At 44.8% G+C, this 16217-nt stretch overlaps 1 long non-coding RNA gene across 1 annotated transcript; it reads left to right on the plus strand.

Moving 5' to 3' along the window:
- The first annotated feature begins 2794 nt into the window (after positions 1-2794).
- Positions 2795-10457, plus strand: LOC138446056 (uncharacterized). Its single transcript, XR_011259117.1, has 3 exons — positions 2795-2974; positions 8757-9067; positions 9186-10457. It is a non-coding gene; the product is annotated as an uncharacterized lncRNA (long non-coding RNA).
- Positions 10458-16217: the final 5760 nt, after the last annotated feature.

Below are 16217 nucleotides of genomic sequence, written 5' to 3' on the forward strand. Positions count from 1 at the left end.
GTGCTAGGAAAGTAAAGCTCCAATCCTTGGGCCACCTGATGCGAAGGGCCGACTCACTGGAAAAGACCCCGATGCTGGGAAAGACTGAGGGCAAGAAGGGAAGGGGATGACGGAGGATGAGATGGTTGCATGGCATCGCCGACTCAGTGGACACGGATGTGAGCAAGCTCCAGGAGATAGTGAAGGACAGAGGGGTCAGTGCTACAATCCATGGGGTCACAAAGAGTTGGACACGACTTAACAACTGAACAACCACCACCACAAAGGAAACTAATACACACAGGTATCCTCCATAGAGGGAATAACCAAGAAGCTTTGATGTCATTGGGGTCGGTGGTCCCCTAATATTTATTTGAAAGGGGATTTCTTTCTCGAGTCCCACCTCTTCCTTTCTACTGGAAGTTTTTTTGTTTGTTTGTTTGTTTTCTGAGTGTCCCTCGTTCTCCAGGAAGCAGTGTGCTGCAGAGAAAGGGGTCTCACTCCCGCTTCAGGGCGCGCGTTCATTCCTTGGGAAGGAACACAGGGCCTCGTTCTGGCTGCTGAGTTACCAGGTGTGGTCTGACGAGCCTTCTGGGAAAACAGTCCTTGATCCTAATAGAGAACTAAGAAGTGACCCTCCTTTCTTCCACAAGGTGTCAGTGGCTCACACGCGAAGCTTATATGATTATAAGCAATCTTCCTCCTGGTTTGGGGGTGAAATAAATCCTCACCCTTGGGGGTGAGGATGGCAGAATGGACAGATTAAAAAAAGGAACAACAGTTTTTGCAGATATCTTGAAGGCACTGAAGCCTGTTATCTCTGGACTGAATATTATATTATGTGAGGTGATGGATGTCCTTATGTTTTTATTTTGACTAGACCTATCTCTGTATCCTATAATGACACAGTTTCTATTTAAGACAGTCTATGTACCAGGGGGATTTCCCTAGTGGCTCAGGCAGTAAAGAATCTGCCTGCAATGCAGGATACCTGGGTTCCATCCCTGGGTTGGGAAGATTCCCCTGGAGGGGGAGGAAGGCATGGCAACCAATTCTACTATCCTTGCCTGGAGAATTCCACGGACAGAGAGTCTGCAGGGCTACAGTCCATGGAGTCACAGAGAGTCGGACATGACTGAGTCTTTAACACATACACACATGTATCAGGAATTGTACAGAAGCCATTTATTCTTCAAATAGCCCAGCAAGACCGTGGCCATTTTACACATGAGAAGACTGAGGTTCAGAACTCACGTGTCTTGTGCAAGGCTACATGACTGATAGTTTGGGTCATCGGACTCAGATTCCAGGTCTTTGATTCCCAAGACAGACAGTTAATTAGCTGAATTAAAGTCTCTGTCCCTTCACTTTCACATCAAATATTTGAAATCTATCAGATGTTTATATCCTTTTAAGAATTCCTTTAGTGGAAAATGTTTCAAAGAATTGAAAGATTTTGATAAGTACAATATTCTGCTGACATAAGTCAATGACCACTCATTCAATATTTATTTCAGATTGTTTCCTTAAAATATTGGCCAAAATTTTTTGAAGAAACAAAGGGTATGGTTGAATCTTGAAAAGAGCCTGGATGTGGTTGAGTCTTATTTTTCTTACCTGATATAGGGGTGGGTGGTTACCTATAGTGATTCCTTTCCAGCTTTGTTCTGAGGATCAGATGTGATCATGCATGCAAAAATGCTGGAAAGCTATGACAAACCTAGACAGCATATTAAAAAGCCGAGACACTACTTTGCTGATAAAGGTTCATCTAATCAAAGTTATGGGATTTCCAGTAGTCATGTATGGATGGGAGAGTTGGGCCATAAGGAAAGCTGAATGCCAAAGAACTGATGCTTTTGAACTGTGATGTCAGAGAAGACTCTGGACTGCAAAGAGATCAAACCAGTCCATCCTAAAGGAAATCAGTCCTGAATTGGAAGGACTTATGCTGAAGCTCCAATACTTTGGCCACCCGCTGTGAAGAGCCACTCATTGGAAAAGACCTTGGTGTTTGGGAGATTAAAGGCAGGAGGAGAAGGGGGTGACAGAGGATGAGCTGGTTGGATGGCATCACCAACTCAATGGACATGACTTTGAGTGAGCTCCAGGAGTTGGTGATGGACAGGGAAGCATGGCATGCTGCAGTCCATGGGGTCGCAAAGAGTCGGACACAACTGAGCGACTGAACTGAATGGTGATGGGAACCACCATGTTTGGGGCTTTAAGTTCTTAATCTGGGACCAGTCACCAGGCAGAAACCACATACATTATTTTAATAGAGAAAATACAGAGAATTGTTAATTGGGTAATAAAAGGAGAATATTACAGAGGTTGGAGTTCCCTGGAGGCTCAGAAGGTAAAGAATCTGTCTGTGATGTGGGAGACTCTGGCTGGATCCCTGTGTTGGGAAGATTCCCCTAGAGAAGGGAATGGCAACCCACTCCAGTATTCTTGCCTGGAGAGTTCCATGGACAGAGGATCCTGGTGGGCTACAGTCCATGGGGTCACAAAGAGTTAGGCACCACTGAGCGAATGACACTTTCACTTTCATCACAGAGGCAGCAATTTCAAGGCTAGGGGATCAAAGAGAAAGGGCTAGAAGGACAGGTATTAAGATGTAGACATTTGGAGGAGGGGTTATGGAGCTGAAACCCATCCTTCTGAGAAAGGGTCTGCTCTGTTGGTGCTGGTGTCTGAGGTGCCCTGAAGAAGCTGGTTCTGTGAGTGTTGGGAAAAGAAAAAACAACTACAAACTAGATTTCACGGCTCCCAGAGGAAGGAGTGAGCATTGCAAGGGCGGAGAAACTGCTGTGAGGCTCCCGGAAACAGGAAGTCGATGGGACCTCCCTGGGGTGCAAACAAGAAGGAGTTTCTCTCTCCCCAGCACCCACCCCAGAGTCCTCGTTGCCAGACTGAGCCTGGAACCAGTGAGCCAAGCAGAAATGTGGTTTTCAGTCCCAGACCCACTATTGCAGAACGGAGGACTTGAAAGGTGGGTATAGGGCTACAACCTAATAATTTAGTAGCTGGCACATGGTCCTCATGTTTAAGTCCTGCAAGATCCTTGCAAAGTAGCTATTGTCATTTCCATTTTATGTTGTAGAAAATTGTAGCTGGGAGACATTCTACTTTCCCAGAGTTCAGAATGTTCCAGAACCAGGATTATAATCCAGTTCTATTTGTCTCTGCAAAATCCTCTGAGGGTTAGCTTCTGACTCATTTTACTTCATATTCAACTACAATATTCAATAAATATTTATTAGTCTCCTAGATGCCAAGCACTATTATATGGAATGGGGATATGGTAGTGAATAAATCATAATACTTCTCCTAGAATTTATCATCTCTATTAAGCATTACTAACACATGCACATAGGCACTCTATTTATGGTATGTGTCTCACAAATTTAATGTCTGTGTACAAATAAAAGTTACTTTTTTTAAAATTTACCAATGAGAACCACTAGGAAGGGAATTTTAGAACAAAATATTAGTGAATTCTGAATTTTTCATAGATGTCTTCATTATTTTCTCCATTCTTTTATTTTTTTGTAGGTGGTTGAATACTTGCTTACATTTACTCTTTCTTGCTTTTTTTTCCTTCTGTGATTTCAAACTACACTTTTCTGGTTCTGTTCTACACTTTGTTGGTTTCTATTTTAACTGCGGTATGGCAAGAGATTGTGAACTGTTCATCAATTCACTGAAATGTGTTGAGACATTTTTACAAGGTTTGTGAGGGGAATATGTGTGCGCATGTATTTGTTCAGTCATAATACTGCTAATCTTTTACATTAAATCATTACATTAAAATACACCATGAATCAAGGAATTGTCATCTTTAATTTTTATTTTATATATTTTTAGACTATGTTTTGTACAGAAAGATGCAGGCAAGGTCCTGCCCATGATATCTTTTGGATGGGTAGTTTATCCTTCTATTGACTGGATTCTTTTACTCTTTCAATGTTTTTCTCTTGATTCTTTTTTTTTAATCTAATACTGCGCGCTAAGTCGATTTAGTTGTTTCTGACTCTTTGTGACTCTGCGGACTGTAGCCCACCAGGCTCCTCTCTATGGATTCTCCAGGCAGGAATACTGGAGTGAGTTGCCATGCCCTCCTTAAGGGAACTTTCTGACCCAGGGATCGAACCCATATCTCTTGCATCTTCTGCATTGGGTGGTAGGTTATTTACTACAAGCACCATCTGGGAAGGCCAATTTAATACTAGACATTGCTACAATAACTTTCTTGGTTATATAACTGGAAGGTTGTTTTCCATATTGAATATCTAAGTATATATCTTGAGTTCATTATCTAAGTATACATCTTGAACTGTGGTGTTGGAGAAGACTCTTGAGAGTTCCATGGACTGTAAGGAGATCAAACCAGTCAATCCTAAAGGAAATTAATCCTTTATATTCATTGCAAGAACTGATGCTGAAGCTGAACCTCTAATACTTTGGCCACCTGATGCAAAAAGCCGACTCATTAGAAAAGACCCCGATGCTAGGAAAGATTGAAGGCAGGAGGAGAAGAGGATGACAGAGGATGAGATGGCTGGATGGCACCACAGACTCAGTGGATATGAGTTTGAGCAAACTCAAGGAGATAGTGAAGGACTGGGAAGCCTGATGTGCTACAGTCCACAGGGTCACAGAGTCAGATAAGACTGAGAGACTGAACAGCAACGTCTTGAGTTAGCAGCTAACCCTTCAACAGTGCATCTATATGTCAAGTATTATTCTGAGCATGATTACATATGCAAATTCACATAATTCTCACAACTCCCTATAAGGTGGTTATTTTTGTGTTACAGGTCAGAAAACTGAGGCTGGAATCCACATAAATAAGTAGCCGAGCTGAGTTTCAAATCCACACCTTCTAGCTCCTGAGTCACACATTTAGCCACTACCTTTCACTGCAAATGCATCAAACTTAGTTAGGATTAGAATTTGGGGTTGAAAATTACTTTCCTTTGGCACCCGAAGATATCATCTCATTCCCATCTGCATCAGTTCTCTCGTGGATGAGAAATCTGTTCTGAAACAGATTTTCAGTAAAGCGATCTATTCTTTTTGGAAAGCTTCTGGGATTTTCTCCTCTTTCTTTATGTTTTAAAGTCTCTCTAGACATCCATGCCTTTTGCTTAGAGCTCAGAATATCATCCTCAAAGTGCGAGTCTCTGTCAAAAATCTCCACTTTCGGAATATTTTTGGCTACTATCTCCTTCGTCAGCATCCGTTCATTTCCTGCTCCGGCACTGTTACTCCACGGATGTGGGAGATTCCCCGTGTAGCCTCTGGGCTGCTTCCCATGTCTTTTGGGCTCTGTATCATCTGCATTGCATTTGGATAATTTCCTCAGATCTCTCTCTCCATGCACCACCTATTTGTTCAACCGGATCTAGTTAAGAGTTTATCCTAATGGAATTACAAAATCATCTTATTTTTTATTTATGTGTTTTTAGCTACACCATTCAGGATCTTAGCTGGGAACCTGTGTGCCCCTTACAGTGGAAGCGTGGAGTCTTAACCACTGGACCACCAGGGAAGTCCCATAAAATCGTTTTATTATGACAAAATTTATGGATCATAAATCAAACCCATTTAATGGGTACATTTCAACTTTTTTTTTTTTAGCATATTCATGGAGTTACATAATTATCACCACTATTTAACTTTGGAATGTTTTCATCACTCCGGAAAGAAACCTACCCATTCAGTCTTTCCCCATCTCTTTGCTCCCTTCAGGCCTTCAGTGCCCTGGAAAGGGAACTAATCTACTTTCTGTCTTAGATATCTGCCTGTCTGGACACACCATTAAGTGGAATTATACAGCATGTGGCCTTTTGTGTCTGGCTTCTTTTCATTAGTATATATTTTTAACTGAAGTATAGTCGAGGTATAATATTGTATGTTTCAGCTATACAATATGGTGATTCATGTTTTTTAAAGGTTATACTCCATTTATAGCTATAATAAAATTTTGGCTATATTCCCCGTGCTGCACTATATATCTAATTAAATAGTAGTTTGTACCTTTTAATTACCTTCATTACTATATCTTTGCAGTAAGTTTTAAAATTGTGAATCATCCAATTTTGCTCTTTTTCAACACTATTTTGGCTATTCTGATCCCTGAGCTTTCAAATAAATTTCAGTATTTTCTCGACAATTTCTGCAGAATAAACTCCATTTGGATTTTAGGAGATTACGTAAAATCTGTAGATCACTTGAGGGATTATTGCTGCTTTACCAATATTAGGTTTTCTGATTCATGAACAGCAGCTTTCCTTACATTTGCATTGACCTTTACTTGGTGGGCTTCCTAGGTGGACCTGGTGATAAAGAATCTGCCTGCCAGGGCAGGAGACAAGAGACGTGGGTTCCATCCCTGGGTTGGGAAGGTCCCTGGAGAAGGAAATGGCAACCCACTCCAGTATCCTTGCCTGGAAAATTCCATGGGCAGAGGAGCATGGTGGGCTACAGTCCATGGGGTTGTAAAGTGTCTGAGCGTGATATTTTGTGAAGTCTTGCATTTCTTTTTTTAAAATGTATTTAAATATTTTAATCTTATGAATGCTATTATAGATGGAATTGTTTCCTTAATTTCACTGCTGGTATATAGAAATACAATTGAAGTTTGCACATTGATTTTATATGCTGCCATGTTGCTGAAGCCTTTTATCAGCTTTAGCAGTCTTTTTAGTGGGTTCCTCCAGATTTTCTATATACATGATAATGTCATCTGCAAACAGAGATAGCTTTATGTCTTCCTTTTAAAGCATTTCCTGCTTAATTGTGCCAGCTAGAAGCTTCACTAAAACGTGGAATGGAAATGGCAAGGGCTGACGACCTTGTCCTGTTCTTGACCTTAGAGGCAAACGTCCAGTCTTTCACCCTTAAGAAGGATGTTAGTTGTGGGTTTCTCATAGATGGACTTCCACCTGGCTGAGAATTCTCCTTTTATTCCTAGATTGTTGAATGTTTTCATTATGGAAGGACAGTTGATTTTTGTCAAATACTTTTCCTGCATTAATTGAGATCACCATGTGGTTTTGTTCTTTAACCTGTTAATATAATGTATTCCATTGATCAATAAGCCATAGTCCAGGCTGTAGTTTTATCAGCAAGATGTTTAAGCCTCTGTGGATGGGGCTCCAAACCTCAACTGCTAGACCTGGCCTTCTTATGGGGCTGGGGGAATACTCCCTCAGTTTCTTTTTCTTCTGTGTCCTCAGTATCTAGGAACAGGGGGTACCTGCCATAATAACTAAAGAGAGCAAGGATGTTTCTCCATTTGTTGAAAGATGTATTCTAGTTGTCTAGAATTTGAATGAATGATTAAACACACAAAAAATGAGATTGGGAAAAATGCTTTACCAGAGACCAGCTATCCCTGACCTGCTCACTCAGACTTTGAGTCCTCAGGGCTAAGTTTCTTACTTTGAGCCAAAGAAAATTCTCGCACACATGCTAGTCCCATCAGCAAGAGTGGGTTTCCCCAGCTCTTGATTCTGGTCAATGTTGGGTCACCTGGGCTTTCAGGGACTGAAGGCTTTAAAACACTGGGTGTCTATCTGCAGCAGGTTATCCAGAGCCGTGGAGGGTTCATACGCACAGAAGTGAAATGATCATTCTGGGAGTCATGGAGTAGGACAGTGGTTCTCAAAGTGAGGTGGTTAGACCAGAGTCAGGAGCCTCCTCTGAGAACTTGTTAGAAACACAAATCTGTGACTCCCACCCCAGACCTCTGAATCAGAATCTCCGATCTGCATCCTTAAAAGCGGTGTATACTGAAGCTCGAGTACCCCCTGGGGAGAATTAGGAGAACACGGGGAAAGGGCACAGAACCATCACAGGTGAAGGCTTTATTCAAGCTGGAGGAAACGAAACCAGAGAGGAGGAGACAGGAGTTCAGGAAAGAGAGAGAGAGGCTGTGATGACTGGGCATGTGCGTGGGGAGAAAGGAGGCCAGGGTGAAGAATGGTTCTGGATTTGAGCTGGGTGATTTGGCAATGCCGTGGACCAAAACAGGGACTCAATAAAGGGAGAGAAGTAGGTTTAGAGCAAGAACGGGATGGGCTTTGTACCTGACTCACCCACATATTTTGGAGTCAGGAGACCTTGTTGGAAATCCCCAGCAAGCCACTCTTGAGCCGTATGACTGTTTCATGAGTCACTTTCAGCTTTTTGAGCCTCTGCTGCTTTGGCTGCTGAGATTAATTGACAGCAACATCTTTATGTTGTATCGAAGGAAAAAAGAAAAAAGACTGCTGCTTGTGAAAGGTCTTTGTTAGGGCTACAACACCCTGAAAGTGAAAGTCTCACAGTCGTGTCCGACTCTTTGTGATCCCATGGACTGTAGCCTGTCTGACTCCTCTGTCCATGAAATTCTCCAGGCAAGGATACTGAAGTGGGTTGCCATCACTCTACGTGTTTGCAAAGTCTTAAGAGTCGGAAGGAATGGAGGTCAGTCCCCGCCTTGCCACTTGTTCCTGGGAACCCTGGGTCCACCACTTCCCACCTTAGTTTCCTCATATGTTACTTGAAGGTAATAGAATCCACCTGAATCGTTGTTGTAAGAGTTAATTAACTTGTGGAGATCACATGGCGCACAATCCTGACTCTGGTGGGTGCTCATAAATGCTAATCATTGCTACTAAATAGAACCAGTGTTACTTCTGGAGATAACATGGAACACAGCTTGACATCAAGTTTACAACGTACATTTCCAATGCTTTCGTTCTCACGGAAGACTCACGCTTCAGTTCCAGACGACTGCTCACTACCATCGCAACATGGCTGGTTTTGTGTGTCTTAAGAAGAGCACGCAGAGTGAAAGCTTCAGAGCCCAAACTAGCGTGCTCTGTCACTCAGTCCTGTCCAACTCTGCGGCCCCATGGACTACAGGCTCCTCCATCCATGGGATTCTCCAGGCAAGAACACTGGAGTGGGTTGCCACTTCCTCCTCCAGGGGGTCTTCCCCACCCAGGGATCGAACCTATGTCGTCTCTTGCGTCTCCTGCATTGGTGGGCAGATTCCAGGCCTTTGCTGATTGTGTGGGTCTTATTTCCTGAGGTGAGTCTGTTTGGGATCCTATGAAATGCAAATGATAGTGCCAATGCATGAGTTCTATTTTGAGGGGGATCCAAAAACAGACCCTAAAATTAATTATGATTATTTTTGCCAGAAACAGGTGCAGGAGGAACATTGAATCACACTATGCCCTCAGATCCTTGTTGCTGCAACAGAAGCTGCCTGTCTCCGGATAGGATCGCTGCCCTGCTGGACCCTCCAGAAATCACGCCCCACTGTGACATCATCATTAAAATGTTCTGCATCGCTCCCTAAAAATCACCCAGAGAACAAAGCCGGCGCCCCTTGTGCTGAGCCTCTAATGAGACTCCTAATTGGGTCTCCAGCCCTGAAATTTTCATTTAAGCACATTGTTAAACTGTTCATTCTAATCAACATCATCTACACAGCACTTCATCTGTTATTCACATGCTCCAACCCATCTCTTGATTCAGGAGAGGCAGATAACAAGCGCTCAAGTTGCCCAGTTGGGGAGCATTGAGTTCTGATGATTTTCTCCCAGTGGTCTCTCCTCTGCTTTCTGTCTCTTCCTGCTGTGGGGTCTTTGCCGGGACCCTCCTCACGCTGCCGCCGCCTCCCGTCCCTCTTCCGCTAATGAGCTACACAAAGGGCCACCGCACGATTTCTTTGAATCTGGTCCTAATTGGGCCACTTCTCTGCCACCATCCCCCGTGGGGATTTGTATTCCTTGGGGAATCAAATCGAAACTTCCTGGAGAGGATTCTGAGCTCCGGCAAACTACATTTCCATTCCTGCCTGCTCTCTTTCTTCCCCTTTTCATCTGCCCTCAGCTGACTCATCCCTCCCTGACCCGCTGCCAAGGTCAAGGGCAGCTCAGAACCCTTCGCCTGTGCTTCCTACCCTCTGGTTCCCCACTCTCTCTCCAGGGAGGTGTCTTCAATGCTTGGCTCAAACACACTTCATTCCTGACGACTCTCTTTGTCTCCATCCCCACCATGGAATTTCAATGCTGTTCTTTGCATTACACTGTTCTTTTATTTTTAAAAAACTATTTTATATTGGAGTACAGTAGATTAACAGCATTATGGTCATTTCAAGTGGACAGCAAAGGGACTCAGCCACACACAAACATGTATCCAGGACATTTTTCTTTAGAACACAAGGAAGAAAGCAGATACACCATAATGTAAATAATCGAGTTCAAGGAGTCTCAGCCGCTTGCCCAAGGTGTTTGGGGACAAGAGCCATATTTCCACCCACTTTATAGTGGGGTCCTAACTCTAGTGACATAGGACCTGTTTGCCCTCAAAGACCAGCTCCTGCTAGTTCCATCAGCCTCCTCTTCATTCTAACGTTGTTCCGATTCAGCTTTTCACAGGGTTATTTTATTATTAAAAGTAGCAGTAAAACAGGCCTGGAATCTGCATTACATGTACTCTGCAGTGTGAGCAGCACTGTCTCCGTGGAGTGTGGAGGATGGGTTTTGATACAGTACAGGCTCTATCAGGAAACCTGATAGAACCCCTACCCAGCACCTGACTCCAAGGGCTGAGAAAAGGGCGTGATGGTGGGTGTAAACTCACTGGCTTGGGGAGGGGGCAGGGCTGTGGCCCAGGCCAGGGGCAGAAGATTGGGGTTATCCTATCTTTTTTAAAATATTTATTTTTATTTTTGGCTACATCAGCTCTTGGTTATAGCACGTGGGATCTTTCATTGCGATGCTCAGGCTCTTCAGTGCAGTGAGCAGACTCCAGGGTGTTCAGGCTCTGCAATGCAGTGTGCAGCCTCAGTGGTTGTGGTGCGTAAGCTCTATAGTGGTGGCACATGGGCTTAGCTTCTCTGCGGCGTGTGGGATCTTAGTTCCCAGACCAGGCATTGAACCTGGATCCCCTGCATTGGAAGGTGGATTCTTAACCACAGGGAAGTGGGGGTTATTTTTTCCCAGAAGAACTACCAACTTCGGCAGTGGGCCCACACAGGGACAGCATCCAGGAAGCAAATACATAAAAGTGCTTGGCCCAGGGTGTGGTCACTTCCTAACCCTGTGAAGCCACAGAATTCCAAAGAGCGGTTCTGGCAGGGTGTGGGTCAGGTCTCTCCACTCTCTGTTTTGTATGTAGAAGCAGGACTAACTCCATTAGAGCAAATAAGCCCCTGGACAAGAGAGAGACATTCACTGACAAAGCTGTTCTGGAGGCCTCTGGGACTCGCCTTATTCATTCATCCTCTGCAGTGCTGAAGTGGGTCCCAGGGTCCACCAACTTGCTCTCATTTATTTCACGACAATCTCATAAAGCAGATACTGCAGGTCTCCACTGTCTGTCTAAACCCAGGTCTAGACTCTTCCCAAGTTCCAGCTTCAGGTGGTAACAAGGGGTTAAAGGCTGAAGGCATGTATGCATGCTAAGTCGCCCCAATCATGTCCAGCTCTTTGAGACCACATGGACTGTAGCCTGCCAGGCTTCTCTATCCATGGAATTCTCCAGGCAAGAAGATTGGAGTGTGTTGCCATTCTCTTCTCCAGGAGATCTTCCCAACTCAGGATTGAACAGCATTGCAGGCAGATTCGTTGCCATCAGCATCACCAGGGATGCCCTCAAGGCGGAATATTAAGGTATAAATTAAACAAGAGGCATCTGTCTTGCCCTGACAAACAGAAAACACTCAGAGAGGAGCAGGCCTGATATGCCTGAAATGCAAACGAATAGGGCAGGGGCCTGAGGATCTGCCATTTGGTCCATGGTCCGAGCGGGGGAGGGCTCTCGAGCTCTCAGGAAGCGGCTTCCTGGCTCCAGCATGGAACTCATCAGGCGGATCGGCCAACTGCAGACGCACCAGAAGGGCCACAATCTGGCCCGGACGCTGCAGAGGAGACCTTGGCACCTGAAGTTGACGTTTGCCGCTGGCAACGAGATCCGTGTTTGCATCAAAGTGATCCCTTTGCTGAGCACTCAGCTCTTTTCAAAGTCATTTCTCCGCCAATCATCCAAGCGTTTGTGCTACTTTCTCATCAGCGAGTTGATTTCATGTATGTGCAGTGAGATGGTTGGATGGCATCACCAACTCAATGGATGTGAATGTGAGCAAACTCTGGGAGATAGTGAAGGACAGGGGAGCCTGGTGTGTTGCAGTCCACAGGGTCGGAGATGAGTTAGTGGCTGAACAACCACAATCTCCCACTCATCCGGGCTTCTGGAGGCCGACTTTCTGGGTTGGGATCTGCGTTCCAACAGCTATTACAAGGGAGGCCTTCAATAAGTTACTTAACCTCTCCTTGTCTCAGTCTTCTCATCTATAAAATGGAGCTTTTTGAGGATTAAATCAGAAAACACAGGTAAAGGGCTTACTATCATGCCTGGTCTATTGTAAATTTCCAATAAGTATCACTCTTATCAATAAGGTCAGACGAGTATAAGATGCACGTACGAAGGTGTATCTGAAACCGGCTTGCAGACACGTGTAAATAAGGAATGTTACTATGACTTGTCCTGTCTTCCTGTTGTGCAGGCCTGCCGTGGATGTGACAGGTAACGTTTCCTTGTTCCACACGAAGTACCGGCACAGAGAGTGATGGGCGAAGATGCGTGTCACCTGGTACCTGACGGAAGGACCCTTCCTACACTGCTGTAGTTTCTCTTGGTGCCTAATTACAGGGTTCAGGCAAGGTGTGAGGCCTCCCTGAAGGCCTAAATCTCCAACGTGGCAGGCTGGTAGGCTCTCCCTATCTGGCAGGTCTCACTGTGACTTCCTTGTGACCTCCTTTGTGCTCATCTTCGCGTGTCTGTATCAGCTTAGTTATTAATTATTCTGAGTGAGCTGGGACGCAGACTCCAGCCCTTCACTAGCTTTCTCAATAAATACAGGTTCCCTCCAGACTTGTGTTGTTGAAAACTTCCCTGTGGGCCTGAGGAGTCACTGGGGGTGGTCTCACGAAGGACTCAGAGGTTTTTCCCTCCCCCTGGCTCTCCGACCCTGCACGGGGCTGCCTTTGTGATGGCTCTTACTTGACATGGGTGACAGGCCTGCCTCAGGCAGGATGCGGGAAAATGCAGTCCATCACCCCACCTGCCTAGAGGTGGAAGATGAAGTCATGGCTCCTGACCTGAGCTCTGGTTCCAGTCGTTTTGGGTTCAAAGCCAGGCTCTGCAGCTCACAAGCTATCTCCATGAATCTGTTCTTTTATCTGAAAAACAGGGACAAAAATGGAAGAAAACCCACAGGACAGAGATACAGCAGCGCTGTCCTGATGCTCAGCCTCTGCTTTAGATTGGCAACCGCCTGGCACCCATCTCATAATTTGCTGTTATCGTATAAGCAAAATTCCTTCACTGTATGACACGTGATTAAGGCAGATTCTATTCCCATTTTACAGGTAAGTTTAATTAAATTTAGAAAGCTTGTGGCTCATTGTCAGTGTCGTAAGTGTTACATGGTACAATTGCAACCAGAAATCCAAACTGCTAACTCTCAACTCCAAGTCTAGTGTTCTGTCCACCAAAGCTATATGATCAGCCAAGTCAGGAACAACCTAACAGTCACATTTCTAACTACAAAGACAGACACACACACAGATATACACATAGACATATGTGTGTGTGTATACACACTCTTCAATCCTATAAGGGATGAGAGAGTCCAGTTTTGAGAGTATCTGTTTGTTTAGGGTAATGCCTCTTACCTCAAGATAATTGGAAAGAAAAGTGGTTTTGCTTTTGAAATCATAAGATTCCAACTAGCTCAAACTGGGAGCTCAAAGACTTTAATTTCTCATTTGCTTTTCTGTTGGAATTTCATCAACTGACTTTTTTTTTTTTAAGTGATAATCCCTTGAAAATAGCTCACACTTATTGGAGCTATTGTACTTGGGACTAAGCCAAGTGCTTCACGTGAAACAAATTAGCCCTCACAGCAATCTTTTGGGTAGGTATTACGATTATCCTGATCTTGCAGATTCGGAAAATGAGGCAGAGAACTTTTAAATAGCTTGCTTAAGGTCATACAGCTTCAAATCCATGAAGTCTGATCTTTACTGCTAAGCAGAGCATTCATGATTGCATGTGACTTGATACCTGGCATTGTAGTCGATACATCCGTGTGTTAAATGTGTAACTTTACAAAAAGCCAGGAAGGCATTGCATCAGTTGGGATAAAAATCAGGAAAGCAGACACCATTCTGTGTTGGAGGAGGTTGAAAGGATGTCACCTCTGGTTGACCCACGAGCTGGATCCAGGAGGTTGGGCTCCTCAGCCCCCTCCCCTGTCCTTGGAACACAAGCTGGGCCCACAGTCCCCCCAGTGGGCACCATGTTCCAGGACACAGCCTTGAGATGGCAATGTGGTATTGATTTCATCTGGGTGAGGTAAGTGACTCACCCCCTTAAGGCCTCTCCATAAACTTTGAAGATCCTGGTGGGTGAATGCAGAGATCTACCATCTCGAGGCCCAAGGCTGGCCTTGTAGGTAAGCTCCCAGCTTATCCAGCTTTCATCCTTCCCATCTGGACTGGCTGCCTCTTCCATCTCTCCTTCCCCCCTGTGCATGAGGCCCAGTTAAGAAACCAACAGTTTTTTGAATATTTGAAAGAGAGGATATTAGATGTCCCGAGTTAGTTAAACAGGTAGTAGAAAAGCTGATGATCAACAGGTGATGTTGAGCCAGCCCAGCTTTAGTAACACCACAAAACCACTACCTCCCTTGTTTTGGCATCTGGAAGTACCGTTACCAGGCCCAGCAGCCAGCATCCCTTGACAAGAGTGGGGACCACCATGGACCCTCTGCCAGGAGGTGTGGTATGTAACCTGTGGAGCTGCTGTGGAAACACTGCCTGTTTAGCTGCAAATTTCACATAGGCAGGGACCAAGTGTTTGGCATTGCCCAGGTGGCTTAGTGGGTAAAGAATCTGCCTGCTATACAGGAGATGCAGGAAACACGGGTTCAACCCCCATGTCAGGAAGATCCCTTGGAGGAGGGGATGGCAACCCACTCCCGTATTCTGGAATCCCACTCTAGAGTCCCATGGACAGAGGAGCCTGGTGGCCTACAGTCCATGGGGTCACAAATAGTTGGACATGGCTGAGTGACAGCAAGGCACAGCAGCACTACTCACTGCCCAGCAAAGGTTACATGCAAGTCCTACTGGTTTCTTCCATGTCTGGTTCAAAGAGTGGAGAATTGCTTATTGTCCAAGGGAAAGACCAGGACCACTGGAAGGATTAAAAGTGAGGAAGGGGTATATTGAGAAATTCAATTTGTTTACCTCCTTTGTGAGTACCTAGGAGGAGATGCATTACAGAGAAGTGGGAGAGGTCCAGTCACCGTGGGCTAAACACGTACATGTTCAGACCCTTCACTGTTGCTCAAGTCACCTTCTCCCCGAAACGCTCCTCTCTGTTGGCTTTCACTCTCAGCCTTCCCATCGGGACCGAGTTTGCGAGTGTCTTCCCCCTTTCCTCACATTGGAACTAATTACTGACCATTTTTGAGGCTTTGGGTAAAGTTACACTTTAGAGCATCTGTCAATTACAGATCATTAATGGATTGCATTCTCTTCCAGGGCGTAAAAGTCTCAGAACATGAGGTCACCGAAGAGTCTGGGCAACTAAAGCACCGTGAAATGGACCCAAAGGTAACTCAATGTGCCTGTGAGGTATCTTCATCTCCTTAACACAAAAACTGTAAATTTTATTGAAGACAGTTGAGGCTGAGGGCAGAAAGGAAATGTTGGGGCTCATTGTGGATGAAAGGGGGACACATTTCTGCATCTGTTCTTTCCAGCTCATTATCCTCTCTCCCTCAAGTTCAGCAAATTAAAACTTGGCTGGTTTCCATCTCATTAGGGATCAATTTGCATGAATTATAGGTTTGCATTATTCAAGATCTGTGTTTAACTACAAGAATGGCGTTAAAAAAAAAGAAGAAAAGGAAGTAACAGAAGAAGCAACCCTTACCTTTAAGCTTTTTACGTCCGTTTCACATTTGGCTTTATTGCCAAAGCGTGGAAAATATTTGAGGGTTAAAAGCTGCTGGAAGAAAAGAGTAGATAAGGCTGGTCGTGAGTTTAGAGCCTCCTGGCCAGCTGGAACCCCCTCCATCTTCTTTGGGCTGTTCCAGGTCCACTTGCCTGGGTCAGGCACCTCGTCCATCCCCTGCGGGAAGCAGGATGTGAGTGTGA

This window comes from Ovis canadensis, chromosome 9 (genome assembly GCF_042477335.2).
Source record: "Ovis canadensis isolate MfBH-ARS-UI-01 breed Bighorn chromosome 9, ARS-UI_OviCan_v2, whole genome shotgun sequence".
Lineage (NCBI taxonomy): Eukaryota > Metazoa > Chordata > Mammalia > Artiodactyla > Bovidae > Ovis > Ovis canadensis.